General features: G+C 35.4%; 1 pseudogene; it reads right to left on the bottom strand.

Annotated features, from left to right (window-relative positions):
* Positions 1-1,422: 1,422 nt before the first annotated feature.
* On the bottom strand, positions 1,423-18,480 carry LOC121420845 (annotated as a pseudogene).
* Positions 18,481-19,163: the final 683 nt, after the last annotated feature.

The raw sequence follows: 19,163 nt of genomic DNA, 5'->3' as shown, positions 1-19,163 counted from the left end.
GACATCAAATGATTAAATTACAACCTCGAGAAAAAGAAAATAAGCTGTTGATTATTGTTTGGTCATTGGTAAGTTCTAAATCCAAATCAGTAAATGTTTGTTTTTGTGTAAGTAAAGCAACGCCATCTAGCGTTGGGCCTCATTAGCAGCTGTGTACGCTGATCAGGTGAGAGAGTTGGATCTCCGTCCGTTGGGGCTGTTTTACCAAAAATAAATATTACATAAATTTCGGCCGACCTGTCCTGATTTTGTTACTCCGAAGTGTGATATTCATGTTCAAGATAATATACATTTAACAGGACATACACTACCTATGTAAATAAATGATTATGAGAATAGACAAGAGTATTGTTTTCTTTTCAAGACAGTTCTCAAATCAATGATATTTGAGTGAATAAAGAGAGATCTGATTTTTTTAAGCCAAGAAATCCTCTTCAAATCCGATATAGATTCCCTAAAGTTTTGAATATTCGAAGAATGAATACTGGTACACATTCAGGACAATTAATTATCTTCTTCATTTTATTAGTAAATCAACTAGCAGCTGTGTACGCTGATCAGGTGAGAGAGTTGGATCTCCGTCCGTTGGGGCTGTTTTACCAAAAATAAATATTACATAAATTTCGGCCGACCTGTCCTGATTTTGTTACTCCGAAGTGTGATATTCATGTTCAAGATAATATACATTTAACAGGATATACACTACCTATGTAAATAAATGATTATGAGAATAGACAAGAATATTGTTTTCTTTTCAAGACAGTTCTCAAATCAATGATATTTGAGTGAATAAAGTGAATAAAGAGAGATCTGATTTTTTTTTAAGCCAAGAAATCCTCTTCAAATCCGATATAGATTCCCTAAAGTTTTGAATATTCGAAGAATGAATACTGGTACACATTCAGGACAATTAATTATCTTCTTCATTTTATTAGTAAATCAACTTGAACTAGAACTGTTGAAGGGTTAACAGAAACAAATAGAAGATACTTTTATTGCTACAATATATAAATGTATTTATTCGTTCTTACACGTTTATCTTATTGTTAAAACATTTGCATATTGCAATTGACATAAACATGAAGGGTCAGAGGTTTAATATGATCATGTTTAGCGAAGCAAGACGCGAATATCACTTCATCCAGGTGATACAGCTGCAACATGGTTAACAACGTTTGAAAATGCATTCCATTGCACAAATTATTTTATTGTCTCAGCAACCTAATTCGATACATTTCTTTTCATTAACAGCCTATAGCTGTGAAATTATTTTAGATTTTTTCTTCAAATGGTGGAAAAATAAATCATGTCCCTCCGTTGCCATTCAAAGTGGTTAATTTTATGTGTTAACCTAAAGAACTCAAGTTCTATCAATCGTATTAATTGTAGATGTCTTATCATTAGATTTTTTTCATTTCGGGATTCGGTCAAGACTATGAGGCGCGAATAACTTTACGGGAATAGAAATATTATTTCTCCTCAGGCAACCTTATCAGCTCTGGGCACTGCTTTGAGTGTTATTCCATTGGGTGGGGTCAGGAATCCGGTAATGTTGAACTTAGGAGGAACCTGTTTGAAGACAAATCAGAGAAAATGTATTTTTTTCTTTATAGTTATTATCAATGGCGCAATTGATTAGTTAATGACGAGTACAGTTCGTGCACGTAAGCTGATTTGGGCAAGGCTATTATAGTCAAGATATTCAGTTGTAAAGGTGCTGATTAGGGAATAGATTGCCAAAGTGAAAGTACTTCAGATACTCTTACTCGCACCTTAAAGAGAAATTCAAGCAGTTGCAGTAAACACTGATTTTATGAGAAAGTCTTTAAAACAAGGATTAATTGTCAGTATATCATAGAGGATCTAGATCAGGTACAATTACATTAACTGAACTTTGTGAAATCTTGAAATCTACGCTGAAAATGTTCACATCGAAGATCCCCAACACAGATAAGCGCACGTGGGACAATGTATAATTATTGCTTAGAGCGTCGGGCCCGACGCCCTATTCGAATCCTGTGCTTATTTGCTGATTTCTCAGCAATTACACAATTTCTTCCAGAATCCTTTGGCACATGCGTTTTATTTATACAAACAGACACTTTGGTGGTCATTTCATTGGATTCTGTACGAACTCATTTTGATATCGTTACCAAAACTAGCATTTACCTTTAAAAATACTGAGGCCTCGGTCTACTGAAAAGCGAAAAAAGTCCCGAGAAGTAAAAAATAACGATTGCCTCTAAACCACTATTGTTCAATTAACACATTAAAATTACGTCCACCTTTTATAGGTCTTGTCCCCATTCATCACGATACTATCTGGACACGACCCCAGTGCATATTGTGTATAACATTGTAAATACATGTAGGTTAGATGTGGATTTGGGGTGCATAGTATTGAAGTGTTTGTGTGTGTGTGTGTGTGTGTGTGTGTGTATTGGTAGGTGTGCACAGGTTGTTTGTTTTAATACCTCAGTCTGTGCGCACGTCTCAAACCGGAAGTTCTGAAGTACGCGTACAACCGCCATCTTAGTTTCCATAAGAGCGAAGCGCATCCCGATGGCGCGTTTCCCGTTTTACACCCTGGCGAAGGCATTCTCCGCAAAAATAGCTAAAAAGCGACTAGTGAAGAGTCTACGATTGTTTACATTATCAGCTGGGCGCGCGATGCAAAAGTCCGCACCGAAGATTACAACAGAACATTTTCAAATCAAAGAGCTCTATGTTCAAATGCAGCTGTATGCAGGTTCAACACGAATGCTTGCCTTGATCATTTGCCTTTGCCGAATTGCAGGTAATTTGCACCCGATGCACCTATTACAACGTAGTGGTATAGTTCAGTGGTAATTTGCCCTCTCACTATCATGGAAGAAGATGATATTCACCGTTGTATGACACTGCATTCTATGAGTAGGATGTAAAATAGACCTATTAAAGTTTATTTTTTGAAAAACAATCATTATAGCATATAGGGTATACGTGAGACAATGTTTGTTGATCACTGCATTATTAATGTAAGATTAAGATTCATACAAGCTTGATGAATACAGTATTATTTGTATTTTTGTATTTTATTTATTTAATCACGGTTAAAAAGCCTGCTTTCAGCTAGAAGCTGCTTTTCAGCAAGGCCGTGGACAAATGATAATAACAAATAATATCAACATAAAACAAGAATACAAAAATAAAAACGAAAAACAAAAATATATCAAAGCAAAGGTAAAATACAATTGGCAAAAGTAAAATTGGAGTAAACAAAATGAAAAATAAATAGACGAAAATAATATACAAAGTTATGTCAAAATTAAACATAAAAAATGAATATATATAATGCGGTACCTATCATCAAGGGTGAATCGGGGTGGAGGATTAAATTAAGAAAGTGATATGAGACGTGCAAATGTAGCCGGGTTTTTTTCTAATCGGGTTGTTGCGGGTAAGTTATTGAATAATTTAGAAGCTGAATAAAGGGGACTGTTCTTTAGATAATTAGAATGAGGCTTCGGTAATTGAATTTGTCGGTCTATGTTTCTTAAAAGATATTCTCGTGATTTAAGTGTGATTCGAGAACAAAGGATAGATGGAGCTAGATTATTGACCAATTTCATTTTCAGTATGTTCAAACAATTTATTCATATATTATCTAAAATTGTTGGCAAGAAATTTTTATGTTATTTGTTTTTTTTTTACTTTGTTTGATGTAAAGTACTATATACTTTGTACCTTAATTTTTACGATGGTATTTGGGTCCGTGTATTAGTGATAAAAGACATATAAAAACTCAATAAATAGAGTAAAATTCGCAGAGCAAAATGCTGGAAAATTGATCAAAATCGGATAACAAATAACGAAGTTATTGAATTCTAAAGATTTGCATCATTCCTGTGAAACAATTCTAGGCATGTCTTCATGAATATTCATTAGATGGGCTGTTGATGTCATATTTTGTATTTTATTTCATGAAATTAGGTTTATTCAATTTTTTGTCTACCAAGAACTAAAACAATTGGATTGACAACTAATTAAGTGCATTATTTATCTATTGCCGCAACTTATTTCATCATAATGGAGACAAATCATTTACAGATTTATGAAGAAATGAAAAAAATAATAATTTCATGTATAATAACCTAAGTAAAAGGAAAGTGGGGATGTGACATCATCAGCCCACCTTGATGTGCATATAACTGTTTTCACAAAATATTAATAAACTTTTAAAACTTGTCCGATTCTGATAAAATTGTCAGCATTTTGCTCTGTGAATTTTACTCTATTTATTAAGATAGAAATATTTTCAGCCTGGACGATTCCTTTAAGGGGAAACTAACTGGACAAATTATACTTTGTTGATTATAAATTGCTAGTAGTTTTTACTTCGTTTTCAAATTATAACTATAATTAGTTGTAGTAGTAATATTAGTAGTCGCCGCATCGTCGTCGTAGTAATAGTGGTACATTTAGTAGTTAATGTAGTTATACATTTATTATTGCTATATGATAAATTATTATTATTATATTTTTATCATGGTTAGTTGTAGTAGTAGTAGAAGTAAAGCATACTTTATTTTCATTTGCATCATTTTGTAACTGTTATTATAAATTGCATAGTCAATTGCATTGTCAATATTATCATCATTATTATCACTATTATTATATCAGTATTATTATATTGTTAGCGTCATTGTTATGAACAGTATTAGTTATACTGTGATTAATTATTTATTACCTTTCGTCTTGTTTTTGTTCTAGCTTCTCTTCCTCCGGCCTTCTTCTCAGTCTTTTTTTCCCTTCTTATTCTTCTTCTTCTTCTCAGTCTTATTCTTCTTCTTGTTTTCTTCTGCTTTTTTTCTTATCATCACTATTATTATGTATTATTATTATTATTATGTATTATTATTATTATCATAATTAGTAGTAGTAGTAGTATAGTATAGTATCATTGTTAGAATTAGTCGAAGTAGTAGTAGTAGTACGTAGTAGTAGTAGTAGCAGCAGTAGTAGTATAGTACTCAGTAGTAGTAGTATCGGTGGTAATATTTTAATTCATCGTAACTTAGAAATTCTAAGTTAGAATCATTTTGAAACAATTATAGTTCGAAACAACTGGACTTCTTTCTACATGCTGTAGCAGGGCCGTCGCCAGGGGGGTGCGGAGGGTGCGAACGCACCCCCCTTCAAAACCAAAAATAAAAATAAAAAAAAAAACAAATTAAAAAACAAATAAAAAAAAAAAAAAAAAACCGGAGGGGGGGGTAGGGATACTTGAGGGCTCTTTTGAAAAAAACGTGTTGTTGTTTTTTGTTTTTTTGTTTTTTTCATAAAAAGCACCCCCCCCCCTAGAAAAAAGCTGGTGACGGCCCTGTGTAGATTCTCTTTCGTTTGGTACAATTGTTGCTATTCTTGTATTATCATTATTCTGCTAACTAAATTTTTTTTTTCGCTATCGCCCGAATTCTAAGTGTCTCACCTCCCTGAGTACACAAACGGCACTGCAAGACATGTTCAGATTTAATTCAAATGAAAGCTCTCTGTACATAAATATGAAGTTATGTGGCCGTGTAGCCACTGAGATTGCATGCGGCGGTTGTGTGTGGGGAAACTCGCCAGTGTCGGACTCTCAATAACCAGCGACGGGTGTACAGGTGTAGACTCTTCACTAGTCGCTTTTTGGCTATATTTGCGGAAGCCTTCGCCAGGGTGTAAAACGGAAACGCGCATCCCGATGCAGTTGCGAGGACCAGCACCGAATGGTTGCCAAGCAAATGGATGCTGTTTGGCCCGGGCCTCTTTGGTGAATCTGTGGTACGTACAAATCATGTTGATTAGTTGGTTACAGTGATTCATGGATCTGTGCAGAATATAAATAGTCCGTTGATGACCGGTGGGTGTACATCACTAACTCCGCTATCCTTTAACACAATAACCGACTTTCCACATTTTACGTGTTTCAATAATATATTGCTTTGGTTTTTCAGTTTACAAATCAGTTCATAAAGGTAGTCCGAAATCAATTATCGATAACGTGAACTCAAGATTACTTTACTCGGCGTTTCTCTTTCTATCTCTCTCCCTCTCTATCATCTTTTTTTTTGAATGGAGGAATTCCCTCATCGTCAGTATTGTGTTACAATGCTCAACGTTGCTTGGCCTGGGGTGGCACTGCTTTACAAAGTGGACACGATGCCTATCCGTGGACATTCAAAAGGAAACCTAGAAACCTAGTAATATAAATAATGTATAAAAAATTGCATTTTTTTTATAGGGAAATCAATATTCTTTCCACGCGCATTATTAAGCGCAATCGGTTGTTGATATTTGATTATCCCTCCTAATTTGTGCAATTTCGATGCCCTTTTTACGAATGCACGTGTATTAAAATAGAAATCATTCGGAATATGGTCCTTTCCACCACTGTCCTCCCCGATTACCTTTCTGGAATGAACTTCTTTGGCTGTGACCAGTAGTCAGGGTCGTGATGAATGGTGTAGATCGGGATGAAGACTTGGGTTCCCTTCTCTATGACAGCGCCATTGTGTTCAAAGGTCTCATTGCACATGCGATTCGCACTGCAAGAAATTCGAGAAATGCTCAATACGATAAAAAAGGAAATTACATCTATTCTAATCACTTCAACGCATAAGAATTGAAGGAAGGTAAAATCAGAAGACGAGCAGAAATACATGATTCGACTTGAAACGTTCACTGATATTTTGAAAGACCAGATGACGATAAATCTTAAAAAAGCTTTGATAATTCATACAATTGTTCATCATGATGTATCAAGAAAGTCTCACAGTATCTATGGTAAAACAATGGATACGGACACATCATTATGACAAAGCATTTCTTGATGTTCGAAAGACTGGTGCGGTTGCGATGACACAAAGAAGCGTCGAATAAAAGCATTAAGTCCAATTTAAAAGATGGTCATCAAACATTGTCTTTAAAAAACTATATACTATGAGTGCGATGCTGTATCAAAACAATCGTGGCGAAAAGCAATATGATGAATGTAAATTCGAAGCAGGAGAATCAAGGAGCCAAAAATAGATTGGGATAAATGAGAAGCATGTGATCATGGAAAAGGAAAATACGAAGGCTTACACTGCAGCAGGTGGATACAACCTCAGGGTTTCGCAGACCACTTGATCCAGGTAAGGCATGGTGGCAACAGACTTATACCCGACGTCGTCACGAGAGGGCGTCATCTTGTCAATCTCTTGGATGACCTTCTCTTGGACCTCAGGGTTGTTGGCCAAAGAATACGCGATGAAATCTAGGAGAGTGGTAGTAGTCTCGGAGCCAGCGGTGAAGAAGATCAGCACCTGTTAACATTAAATAACAGAATTATTTGCTGTAAGGAGTAGATACAGTTATGTGTCTAGTCTATGGTGGTTAAGAAAGTACATCGAACACGAATCATCAGACCTATGTGTGTCGAGTCTTTCGAATTAATTTCAGCACTTGCGGTATTGATTAGGACTCAGTTTAGCCGACACCACGAAAATCGGAATATTAAGGTCGACCACAGCCGGAACTGGCGACTTGTGAAGCGCTGGATACCTTCCAATATGTTAAAATCAGATCGGTCAAACCAGGGAATTTGGAACTCGCTGGTCAAACCCTGAAAAGCAAACAGTGACGATACCAGGAGAAGGTTCAATGACAAAGAATTTTGATATATTTACGTTCGAGTTGTCAACAAGTAAGTCTATCAGGGTGCTTTGTAAAAATCACCTATGGTACTGTCCTCATCTTCCTCCATTTAAATAATGTGCCTCTGCCCCCTCCCTAATCAAATACAAATGCCAAATGCGCATTTCTGGTTTAGGATCAAGTCTTGCGTTTGATTTAGATTGAACATTAGCTAGACTTCAGCTATTATGCAAGAAACCCAGATCCAATGAGATTCAATGCAAAGGATTGCGTATGGGAGTGATTCCTTCACATTCTAAACTCTATCTAGAATAATAAAAACGCTTATTGGGTTTTTTTTTGCTCCATTGGTCATACCTGAGCTAGGACCTCGTTGTCTGTCAGAGGTTTTTTCTTGCCCATACCCCTTGAGTGATACTGGGTATCGTGATGTTTGTCCAAATCAGCATGGATATCGTCCTCGTCCTCCTCATCTTCGGGTTGGTAGACTTTGTTGATGTTTTCCTGCTTCTGCGCATCGAGCAGTAATTGTAGGAAGTCAACCCTCTGAGGAGTAAAATCGTACGTTTGGCTATAAATGAATGAGCCTCAATTAGGTGAATAAATTGTGGAACTATTTCAGTAAGAATAGTTTGTACTTATCTAAGCGCATGGGTGACTAACCATTGTGCTATATCACTCCTTTAGTATATTTTCCTTCTTTTAATGTCGGAACCTTATGTTGAATTCCTTTTCAGAACGAATTTCATGAATAATGGTTACATCTTTTTAAAAAAATGTTCTGAAATTCGAAGATGCATATCAGTTTTGGTTTTCGAAATGGGCATGTGGGTTTTCAACTAATTTTTGGAGTAGAGTAGATGTTACATTGGAGGAAGATTAACACATTTCATCCCTCGTCAGCTCGTGTCGTCATCATTAAGCGGCTGTTTGCTATTCCTCCCATTGTTACCAAAGCATATGATGAGCGCTCATTTGTACATGCCTCTTCCGTCGTATGGAATGCACTTCCTAATTATATGAGAAATATACATGATTTAGATAAGTTTAAGACTTCCCTAAAAGGTATCTGTTTAACTCGTAATGAATTCAGTGCCCAATACCCTTTACTTACTTTTTAATTTCTTTCCTTAGTTTCATCCAAGTGCATAGGGACATGCATTGCTATGTGTTATGCGCTATAAACGAACTGAATATAATTAGTATTATTAGTATTATTAAACAAAGCCAATGCCACTTAAGAAATATATATGTATATATATATAACTAAAAACCTTGGAGTCGGATCCTGATGTAATATTATTTCTCAAAGCAATGGCTTTCTTGTTGACATCTTTGAAGAAATCGACTACATCGGCTCCCATGAACAATCCGAGTCGGAAGTAAGTAAAGACTCTCCCCAAAGCTGGAATCATGCCTTTGACAAAGAAATGTGAAGACAAGAGAAATAGCTATGAAGTGAAACGACATTGCAGGTTAAGATTCACAAGTATTTGGTGGTATTGATTAGAGTTTGCCAAAAGAGATGCCAAACTCAGAAAATTGTGGTTCAAGTGTTTTGTCTAAGCATGGACCTTTGAATTTCCAATGGTGTAATTCAGTCAGTCTCCCACACATCCATCGTTCCGCCCACCCTCCTGCATAGCTTCCACATATCTGTCTGTGGCTTACAGGAGTTTTCTTTGTCTTGTATAGTATTGCAGAATGATATGCCCAATCATTAACGAGTTGGTCAGCTCATGTTAAGATATATATCGATGCTAGGGAGCAAACCGTTGGATAAAGAGAGTTAGGGTTTTGATAGAAATGCATTTAGGTTATGGTATTTAAATGACACTTTACTGGCAATTGATCATCAAAGAATTTCACGGCCAGGTGATGTTGCCACTTCCCTCAATTACTTGCATATTCCCTGATATACATTAAATAGCACGTGTTGTTCCAATTTTTAAGAATCGATCAAAATGAGAATCATTTAATTGCAGACCTATATTAATCTTGCCAGCATATTAAAAAATCATCGATAAATTACATAAATGTTACGCAATGATACCTTCCCAGTATGGATTTCGCATGGGGCACTCCATATCCCATGCTCTTATTGATTTATTTTTTAAAATTTGTCATGCTTCTCATTCTCGGGTTTTTTTTATTTGGTTTGTTTTTAGACTTAAGCAAAGCTTTCGAGGCGCGTGATCACCCTATTGTGTCAGTTAAGTTGGAAAGTTAGTTATGGTATTCGTGGAATTTTGTTTAAAAAGTTTGAAAGTTATTTAGCTGATTGAAAACAATTTTTTATCGTGAATGATATAAAGTCTGAATCAAGATAATTCGGATGTGGAATGCTCCAGGGATCGATTCTGAGTCCACTTCTTTTTCTTATTTGTATGAACCATGGAGCTCTATATATGAACGATATATGTAATTATTCTAGTATGTTGCAGTTTTTTCTATACGCCGACGACACTAGTGTTGTCATTGGCAGGGATTTTAAAAATATTTATATGTTATTGCGAGCGTTTAGCGTCCCAGTACAGAAATTCCATACTGCATATACACAGACAAAATTATTACTTCCGATAATGAAGAATGGGTTCCATATGTCGAACTGGAAGGCCTTTTTAGCATTGCTCACGAAAGGATTTTGGGGTCAGACTGGGAATCGATGTCAAGACCAAACGCACAACTTCCAACAGTATCCATGACGAAGGCCCAAAGATGCTGTGGGGAAAGTTAAGTGAGAAATGGAATAGATATTCAAGGAGTTAACCATGAAGGGGCAAAATAAGTAAGTGGTAGCTACGGATTTTTTCGAATTCATATAGGAACTATAATGAAAGTGAAGTGCTATCATCATTATCATCAACAGAAAGATTATTTTTACTCTGGTTCAAACAGTCAGGGGTATTAACTGATGTAAAAGGTGTTGAATATTTTTTTTATTATTATGGTGTGGGTTTGAGCCTGCTATTATGCAATTTTTAATGTGGATAATAGTGATATAAAGCAACTACAAATCACCATCTTATGGCAATTTATAAATGTTTCACTGCACACATAATACCCTCAAACTGATTCCAGTTTCAACAGCTTTTTAAGTCGCTTGGTCCATTCGAAGAATTAAAATGCATACCAGGAACCCATTTAGCTCATATGGATTGGATGTAGCACCATGTGGATCAATTCCTTCCTAAAAAAATAATAACACCTTGGCTAGGATGTGAATCCGTAGCCTCCTGTTTTAAACGCGATATTAAAAGGGGATAGGTCGAAGAAAAGAGTCATCTGCAATCAATGATATTGAAGTAGTTTAGGCTGCTTATTTTAAGAATAGGTTATTGGCAATTGACTTACTCTTGACATTCGATGTACCCTTTGTCTTTCTGTTTCATCCCAATGTGTTTGACTAGACTGTCTGCGCTAGCGTTTACAAGATTGGACATCTGCATAAGGACAGAAGAAGGTACACTAGGATTACTTCAGGCTTTAATAAAGCCCTATTGGTCGACTTTTAGCCAACATGACTTCCTTTCCTTCTAGCCCCCTCATTTCATTTTTTCCCGTACGCTTCATCAAGCTTGATGTTATCTTTTGCCATTTTCCCAATCAAAACCTTCATCATAACACATTAAGAGTTCAAGTGACGTCGGTATCACAATATATCTTGTTCACGGATTGGGTTTTCATAAAGCTGTTCGTAAGTTAAGAGCGACTTTAAGAACGACTGGTGATCCTTTCTCGTGGCAAATGATATATTCATTGGCGATGGTTTAGCGCGTAAGAAAGATTAACCAGTCGTTCTTAAAGTCGCTCTTATCTTACGAACAGCTTTATGAAACGGCCACCTGATTATAAAATTATAGGAATACAGTATATCATGCGGTGTCTTCGCTCAGTGTTCAAACAGTAATTTATCAAATTCGACAGCATGAGCAGTGTCTTGTGATATGTGAGGGAAGTTCACAAACAATGTGTAGGATTTTATTAATAATAAAATGCACAAAATGCTTGAGTTCACTGTGTTCACATAGGGGACTGTGTAACAATACCCAAAAAGTGAACAATGTGAAGGTGATTTCACATTGCGATCTACACCATGATTAAGAACACACTGGTAACACACTGTGAAACAAACTGAGAAGCTCCGGTGTTTTTTTTACAATAGGGACATTCTCTTAGTAAAGCTGACCTACTTACCTGTTTCATCTTTGCGCCGCTGAATGTCGGGGTTAAGATGTTTCTTATTTCCTTCCAGCGCTCCCCTTCCGCCAGGGACACCATACTTTGAAGTTCATCGGGAATCTGCGGAAAGCTCTTCATTAGAAAGAAAGACAAAACATTAATAACTATCAGATGTTTAAGAATACCGGGAAAATTTTCCTTTTTTAGTGAAAGTGTAGAAAAGATGCAGACTTTTACTAATAAAAGTAAAGATTCACTCTCAAAATTTGTAAATCCCACTCCATCAGCACTGGCTCCCAATCTCTAAGAGGAGTATGATACGAGACCTGGTGCCCATGTCATTAGAAATTACAAATACGGTAACTTTGCTATTATAGCAACTACCATGGAAACATTGATTCTGATATGCTGCTGAGCCCTGTTACCAGTTGTAGAGACAATGTTTTCAGATTGGACCCTACTGCTCATAAAAAAAAAAAAAAAAATCTTCTACTTACAACTCTGTTGTGAAAATTGTTGAAGCTCTTCACCAGAACAAGTCGTAATATCTCGGGATCACTCACGACAATGACGGGAACACTAAATGAAAACGTCCTATCGACAGGATGCAGAAAGATACACTTTTCATCCGTTTATGGCCGGTTTGATAGCTTTCTTACCCCCTTTCACATGGTAAAAAAATTGTAATTTTAAATGATGCTTCCAGTGAAAAATATGGCTAATAAATGTTTAGCACGTGTGAATCCAAACTAGAACATAATGGAATCACGAACGCTAATTACAGTCACGATTACAATAGCAATCATCATTACAATGATGATTCAAGATTCACGTGTAAAAAGGCCCTTGGACATTCATGCCGCTGTAAGGTTTTCTTTTTCGACATTGATTTCTGAGCCATTGTATATGGCCCACGTTGTCTCTTCAAAGACCGGATTATTACTGATATCTTAACAGTAGGTTCTTGTTAAATGAATCAATGTTATTTAAGAATTTATGAAATGATCTGAATAAAAATTTGCTTCATTTTTTTAGATTGTATGATAAGTAGAGAGGTAATGATAGATACATAAAAAACAGGGATTTTTGCCTAATGAAATAATTTTGAAAGATTGTTATAATACAGACTTCATGTTACCACGCTTTGATTACTATGTTTTTTAACTGTTAATAAACATGTACTCAGACAATATTTCCGTTTCATAAAATCTAGCCGGAAAAAGATTGAGAAAAGTGTTATCATTTTCTCTTTAGTATAATGTAAGAACAAATTTCTGACAGATTCATGAACATACGAAATTGGCTTCGTGATTTGATCAATAGTCTAGTTATCAATTCTGCCAAAAAAATAAACTTTGGTTTTCAGATAAAATCATTAGGGAAATAGTGAGTGATATAATCAACATTCCCACATGCATGTCGTTAAGTTGTACATAGATTTTTATATAAAAAAAATCAGGAAAACTTTAAAATGTCTTAGCTTCGTTTACATCTGATACTGATGAATTTGATGATTTGCTTGTTTGACTTTTTTCTTTTTATTTAAATAAACTTTGATTTTCTTTGTTGTGGAATGGAATACATCAATTTTGGTCAGGCTCAGGCATGTCATGGGAGGAGGAACTAGGAGGCACTTGCCCCATCGCCCCCCTCTCCCCCCTCCCCAAAAAAGATCCCCATAGGAAAATATGCCTTTTTTCAAAATGGAATGTGCCTTCTTTTCAAATGAAATGTACCCTTACTCAAAATAAAACATAATACATGCTAGGATAAAAAAAAAAAAAAAAATCGCGCTCGCATCAATTAATGTTTAGCAAGGTAAGCATTCTATTCTAGGTTACATAAAGTGCTAGAATGTTAAGTTTTCATGTTGGAATATTACAGGTTTTTGGCTTGCGGTTTGTGCCCCCATCATTTATTGTAAGGTAAAGTATACACAACTTCAGATATATATTGTTTTTTTTTTCAAACGGCTCGCTTGCCTGAAGAAATCTATGCACAATCTCATCAATCAGAAACCAATCGAAAGGGGTTTTACTCAATTTAATAACTACAAAACATACATCTACTTCATGCAGATGATAATCTCCTGGTGAAAGTATCCGTTTTGCACCAATATGCCCATTTTGACTTTATAAAGTTTTTTGGCTTCCCCCCCCCAAAAAAAAAAAAAGTTCCACCGCCCCTGGCCAGGTTCAAATGACACTACTTTTTAAGTGCATAATCTTTTCTGAGTACTTACCCGTAGAACTTTCCATATTTTCTCGACCACTCTTCGAAAATTTCAGGGATTTTTGTTTTGTGCCAAAATATCAAACAAATTAGCTTGATAATCCAACACGAATGAGAATGTTCACACTACTCTCGCTTCATCGCAATACTATTCACTATTAGCCTAAATTGAACGCTGATATTTTTTAAAAGCAACAAATAACGTCTCCTGTTAGTTGATTATGGTGGTCATGATTGTGCTTTTTATCGATGTTTTCCAATCAAATAGTTACGAATAGAAACCATTATCGGTTCTTTGAATATTTGCCCATGTCCAGATTTATCACAAACGATGGTGGATGTAATAAATTGCCTCATCTATTTCGAACAGATTTATGTGATTCCAATATATAAGACTTGGGAAAAATGACATTAAAGTACTTTTGTCCCTTTAATATTTAAAGCATTGTAGCTCATGATAGCTAAAACTAGAAAGAAGAATTTGGATAGTCAGTAGCCGATGGATTTTCGCATTGGCAAGATGCGTTGCCAATTCACCGAATGAACTATATACTCCCCCCCCCCCCCCCCACACACGCTTATTTTTTTCAGTAGGCTTTAAACAATTATCAAGAACTAAGACTGACCATCAAATTATGACTCTAGGCATGCTCATTTTACTTCGCGTTAGACCTTCCCCACTTCAACCCCCCCCCCATACCCAGAACGTCAAGGGATCTGTAACACAAAGGTTTATAGCGTTTGATCGTACGCTTGATTTTCATGATTAATTGTAAATTATAGTCAGTGCAATCAATCTTCGAAAAATGTTAAATTTCATTGCTAAGCTTTGTGAAACTGGCCCCTGGTTTAATTTAATCATTAAGGCCTACCGATGTGAATATTGGGTTTCCAATTAGAGGTAGGGCTGGTTCGTACGGCACTCCCTTCCGCTTCCAATAACTGTGGGTCCAAAGGGCGGTATATCTAAGGAAGATGATATGAGAGATAGGTTGAATATCACAATTAATGAGACTGATCTTAGTCGTGTCGAAAAGCTTGGAATTAATAATAATGATATGCGACAATTATAAATCTCTTAATGCAAATGTCTCTAAGCCATGCACACTATTACCCCGACTTAAGCACGGCTATCCTGATCGGACGTTCGAGCATTCAAGGAATTCCTTCTTACCGGGTGTCCCACTCACACCTAGGTGGAGAGCGGCAAATTTAGATAAACGTCTTGCTATAGGACGCGAGTGCTGCGGTGGGACTTAAACCCCGGACCTTGTATTTCCAAACATCGAAGACATATCCACTGAGCCATAACCCCTCAATTCTGGCCAATTCCTATAAATGCAACCTATATAGTAGTCTAAGAGCGTATGCAGGCCTACCCTCTATGCGGAGTAATCAATATGTAGTTTGTCATTACTACCCAGGTTCTAGTCCGGTTGTGAATTATAACTTTATGAAATCACTCGACCGTCAAATCTAATGAAAATATGATATTTTATAAAAACAATAAGAGTTTGTCAGAATTTGAAAATCTCTCTGCATTGTTTTGGAGTCCCCCTTCCATGCCCAAAAGAAAAAAAAAAACGTTTTTTATCCAGTATTTAAATTTTCGCCCATAAAGCTCTTTAGATTGAAATTACAATATATCATGCATATTTATAAAAAAGTTATTTCATTATATTTGACAATCTGAAAAGTAAACCTAGCATAATGCTGAAAATTTCATCACAATCCCACGTAAAATAAAGAAGTTAAGACATTTTAAAACTTCCCTTTTTTACAAAACAGTTTTGTGCCCAAATCAGTGACATGCAAGTGAGACATTCGACGATGCTCTCACTTACTATTTATTTCTTCTTCTTTTTTATTATTTGAATTATTCGATAATTCAATTATTACCGATTTCACAGTAAGGACAAACTAGACTGATATAGTATTAAATCAATGCTAATCCCACATGTTCAGGGAGGAATTTATATTTGTTTCACTTGATAATGAAGGGAAAATTCTAACATTTCATGGAATAAAATACACAAAGAATAGTGAGTGGATAAAGTCATCCGTCTCCTCATTTGGATACCGTTCAGGATGTGCATATAACTTTAAAGTATCTAAACTTCATTACTTTACATTCGATTTTTGATGAAATTTTCAGTGCTATGCTCGTCAGATTTTTGTCTTTTTTAGTGAAATGTCTACTGCTTACTTTGCCAAAGAATTTGATGACATTTTAACTGTTACAAGATAAAAGACTGGTATTGTATAAACACTTCATGTCATTGATTATCATAAAAATATTTATTTCTACAGTGTAAACATTGCACAATGTTGTAGACTTGCTGCGAAATCGCTAACTAATCATTTTTATGATATTCATGTATTTGTTTTAGGAAAAAAAAATAGCTGATAGCCACTTCAGAGTTCTTAACCCATTTACTTCATTCCAACTCTAATCATTTATTTGATAGGATTTTACTTTAATATTTCGTATAATATTTTTAGATTTATAATGCATTAATAACAACGTACACACGGTGTTATAGAGCAACAATTATTGTATCAGTGATCTTAATTTCTTTAAAACTTAGAGTAGTACAAATACATTTATGCAATTTATATTTTGTTTTTTTCAGGCCTTGGAATCTAAGTAGTATCAAATCTTTACAAACTTTTTTGTAAGAATTACTTTTTGCCATGCAGTAAATTTAGCTGTTGTCTACACTGTTAGAAAATTTATCCTTAAAATAAAAGAAGTTCCTGCAGCAGAGTCTCGAGATCATCTGTAATCTTATTGAATTGCGTAATCTTACAGGAATTTGGTATTTGGTGTATGGAATCTTACAAATTTCCTTGAATAAAACACCATTTTCCCCTTTTTTTAACAGACCTGTTATGTTAAATTGCAGAAAAATTCCTGTTTTATGAATTTACAGAATGATTCTGTTATTGCTTTCTGCAAAATCTTCTGTTTATTTTCTGTAAATTCACGGGTTTTTTAACAGTGTACAACTCGACTAATCTTGATTTCCATGCGATCTAAGACTGCTTGGTTTTTTTATACGTTATACATGTTTTTTTTTACATACCAAATTAATATGTTTTTAAAAACAGTGCTATATTTGAGTGCCTCTATCCAGCTATTTTCTAAGTACATCATATTTTTTTCGAGAAATTCTGGTTTCTTCTTGACTATTAGAATGTCACCGACACGTTGATATTTCATTCAAAACAACGAATATTATGTATTTGGTAAATATATATACATATATATTATTTATTTATATACAGTGCGTATCAAAATAAAAAGTTTACACTTTGAAAAAATCCTGTCAAATTATACATTTGTTATATCCTGAAGATTGTTCCACATTTTAACATTGGTACAGGTCCATTAAAGCAAATGATGATATAACTGTCGAAAAATATTTCCGCTTGAGTGAGCACCACTTACTTTTGAAAAGTTAGTGAAAAATGATTTGCGCAGAAATTTGAAATAGTTATGCGAATAAAAGTAGACCTTAATCATGAAGAACACATGGAATTTAGCTAGTAAAATTGATTTGAAGATAACTTCTACATTGTTTGACTTGTTTCCTTGCCAAAACACTTCGAAGAGTGCATTTTGCCCCACCCCACTACCCCACACACCGAGGCTGTCGTGACGATATTTGCTTTACATTGAGCTGTGATTTGCATGGAACGGCTTAAGCTTGATTTTCAATTTCTTAATCATTGCTAAGCTTGGGAAAAGTGTGGAGAAACAAGTATTAAATGAAGAATGAAATGTAAACCAACTTTCAATGATAAAAACTGAGTAAAAAAATGCTGGAGATGTCTGATATAAACTTTTGTTCAGATTCAGTTATGTTCTCAGATCCAGCTGGCAGAAATAGGGAAAAGGCTGTGCCTATTAAGTGTTGAAATTTCAATTTGGGTGGCAAAATTGTCACAAAATGCTTGAATTTATCCGTTTTATTCCAATTGACTAAAAGTGCAAGGGAAATGTATGATAAATCTTTCGTAGTGTAAGTTTGGTTTCGCCCTTTCCCCTTGACACAGCATGAAAACGAGCATTTCTGCGCAAACAGATTTCTGCGAGCTTTACAGAAATGGACAGTGCTTACTCAATTGTAACATTCTGACAAAACTTTTACTTTCATTGGATAGATGAGACCCAAATCCAAGATTATATGTGAAAAAATTACCCGCATGTTGTATATTTTTTATTCCAAGTGCTTTTTCTGATACTTTTTTTTTGATACGCACTATACTAGTGCTTTTCGAGTTTTATAAAGATTCTCCTGGCAATAGGCCTACTCACAATGTGTACAGGGTGGCGAATCCGAGAGTGAACCAGCCCAACATCCAGGTCAATGACATCGACGTCCCCATAAACTCAATCTCCATCTCGACTTTCAATAACAGGTACACCCTTGATCGAAAAGTGATGTTCAGTCTTTCCTCATACGCAATTTAAGTGAAATTATGATAATGCTCAGTCACAAACACGAAAATGACTCCCAATACATCATCGGGAATGACGTGATAAATTTAGAGAGTCAGGGTCGATCACGCCGGTATGAATAAATAACATTAGTGCTCTTGAACTACTGATATCTGAAAGAACTTTGATATTTACAATGGATGGTTCCGAAAAGAGGCATTTGGAGCAGCCCCCTCCTATCCGAAAAAATATTGCATAGTTATGCTTTGATTTTTTTTTTAAACGCAGGAACATTATTTCCAAACCTGACAAAATGAAAAGGAAATCAATCACCCCTGGTTTTTCTTCTGAGGAGAGACCGCAATATGTCCTACTTGGCCTCTTCCATCTATTATTAGTATTGCAATCATCTCTCACATTTCGTAAGGTTTATTCTTAGTTTCAGAATGATGACATTTTTTTCAATTATATTTTCACGGAAAACAAATAGGCCTATGAAGTAGTAAAAGGCGTAGAGAAAATCATCTTCGTATCTTAAAGGGATGGTCCAGGCTGAAAATATTATCTTGATACATATGCCCTTTTTACACAGGATTTTCTTAACCCCGGACTATCGCTAACCCCGTACTATCCTTAACCCCGTACT

Source organism: Lytechinus variegatus, chromosome 8, assembly GCF_018143015.1.
Source record: "Lytechinus variegatus isolate NC3 chromosome 8, Lvar_3.0, whole genome shotgun sequence".
Classification (NCBI taxonomy): domain Eukaryota; kingdom Metazoa; phylum Echinodermata; class Echinoidea; order Temnopleuroida; family Toxopneustidae; genus Lytechinus; species Lytechinus variegatus.
This window is presented reverse-complemented; position numbering and strand designations above follow the sequence as displayed.